General features: G+C 48.1%; 1 protein-coding gene across 2 annotated transcripts in view; it reads left to right on the plus strand.

The window, feature by feature from the left end:
• Positions 1–2,500, plus strand: part of si:dkey-215k6.1 (transmembrane protein 132D) — a 220,081-nt gene that overhangs the window by 140,939 nt on the left and 76,642 nt on the right. The window lies entirely within an intron of this gene.

The following is a 2,500-nucleotide window of genomic DNA, read 5'->3' on the forward strand; positions in this document are numbered from 1 at the left end:
TTCTCCTGGGTTTTAGATCTTCAGATGGTTCCTCTAACACTACAGAGTGAAGACGGTGGACTCCTGGGTTTGGGTTTGAATGAATCTGGAATTTAAATAAACAGAAATTGGGTCTAATACTGCTTGACTTCAGCTAATACAAACTGTGTGTGTGTGTGTGTGTGTGTGGTCAGAGGGTTAAGCTCTTAAGAAGGATTTTTGTCACACAGTCAGGACGAGCTGCTGAGATCAGTGCAGTCATTGTGTGAGTGTGTGTGTGTGTGTGTGTGTGTGTGGCCCAGGGTCTTCATGCATGCCATGTTAAATGAGCAAGCTTAAAGCCACTGTCACATCTTTAATTTTACACATGGAAGGCCACAAAACACACACAGCGACACATTGAAACACACACACACACACACACACACACACACACACACACCATTGAGTGTAGGGAATCAGAATTATTGGTGCTACTTAGCACATTTTGTGCTTAGCAGAATTATTACACAAATGAGAAAACACACACACACACATTCTCTCTCCTACACACACACACACACACATTCTCTCTCCTACACACACACATTCTCTCTCTCCTACACACACACACACACACACACACACAGATTCTCTCTCCTACACACACACACACACACACTCTCTCTCCTACACACACACACACACACACACACACACACTCTCTCTCTCTCCTACACACACACACACACACACACACTCTCTCCTACACACACACACACATTCTCTCTCTCCTACACACACACACACACACATTCTCTCTCTCCTACACACACACACACACACACACACACTCTCTCTCTCCTACACACACACACACACACACACTCTCTCTCCTACACACACACACACACACTCTCTCTCTCCTACACACACACACACTCTCTCTCCTACACACACACACACACACACACTCTCTCCTACACACACACACACACACACTCTCTCTCCTACACACACACACACACACACACACTCTCTCCTACACACACACACACACACACTCTCTCTCCTACACACACACACACTCTCTCTCCTACACACACACACACACACACACACACATTCTCTCTCCTACACACACACACACACACATTCTCTCTCCTACACACACACATTCTCTCTCTCCTACACACACACACACACACACACACACACACTCTCTCTCCTACACACACACACACACACACACACTCTCTCTCCTACACACACACACACACACACTCTCTCTCTCCTACACACACACACACTCTCTCTCCTACACACACACACACACACACTCTCTCTCCTACACACACACACACACACACACACACTCTCTCTCCTACACACACACACACACACACACACTCTCTCTCTCTCTCTCTCCTTTATATATACGCACACAGACTGAGAACACCTGAAGTTATATCATCAGAGCAGAAGATGAACCTCAGACTTTTACTCCTCATCCTCTCAGAAGGTATGGGCTCTTTAACGAAAAAACACTCAAGGTCGTGCTGTTAGAGGAAAATAATCAACTTCAGGGAGATGATGGTGACTCGTCTTCCTGTCACTCAGGATTTTACTGTAACGCACACACACACACACACACACACACACACACACACACACACACACACACAGTGTATTTATATACTTATTACACTTGGTAGCAGCTATTGTTGTGAAGGATCTACCCAGTATGAACATCACTGACCTCCTCTCTGTCCTTCAGTCCTCCAGATGTTGGTGAGATGTTTGGTTTGTGAGGAGACTGGACTCTACCTTCTGTGTTGTCCAGGAGCCTGATCATATCGTTCAGTCACGCTGTAGAGTAGATCTCAGATTCTGAGGCCTGGTGAATCCATTACAGCACTAAAGAGCCCCATTTTGTTTGGGAACAATGAGGATGTGGCTGGTTAAGCAGCTTGTGGACTCTTTTATGATCACATCTGTCACATCCCTCACACCTTCCCTTCCACAGCCTGCCTCGAGGTCTCTCTACAGCTGCTGCTGCATTAACACTACAGGACTGGATACAGTGTGGGGTGGAGTCATGAGGCAGTGTGAGTGGACGCAGTGTGAGTGGACGCAGTGTGAGTGGACACTGTGAGTGGACGCAGTGTGAGTGGATGTAGTGTGAGTGGACGCAGTGTGAGTGGACACTGTGAGTGGACGCAGTGTGAGTGGATGTAGTGTGAGTGGACACAGTGTGAGTGGACGCAGTGTGAGTGGACGCAGTGTGAGTAGATGCAGTGTGGGGTGGACGCAGTGTGAGGTGGAGTCAAGAGGCAGTATGAGTGGACGCAGTGTGAGTGGACGCAGTGTGAGGTGGAGTCAAGAGGCAGTGTGAGTGGACGCAGTGTGAGTGGACGCAGTGTGAGTGGATGTAGTGTGAGTGGACACAGTGTGAGTGGACGCAGTGTGAGTGGACACAGTGTGAGTGGACGCAGTGTGAGTGGACGTAGTGTGAGTGGACACAGTGTGAGTGGACACAGTG

This window comes from Hemibagrus wyckioides, linkage group LG22 (genome assembly GCF_019097595.1).
Source record: "Hemibagrus wyckioides isolate EC202008001 linkage group LG22, SWU_Hwy_1.0, whole genome shotgun sequence".
Classification (NCBI taxonomy): Eukaryota; Metazoa; Chordata; class Actinopteri; order Siluriformes; family Bagridae; genus Hemibagrus; species Hemibagrus wyckioides.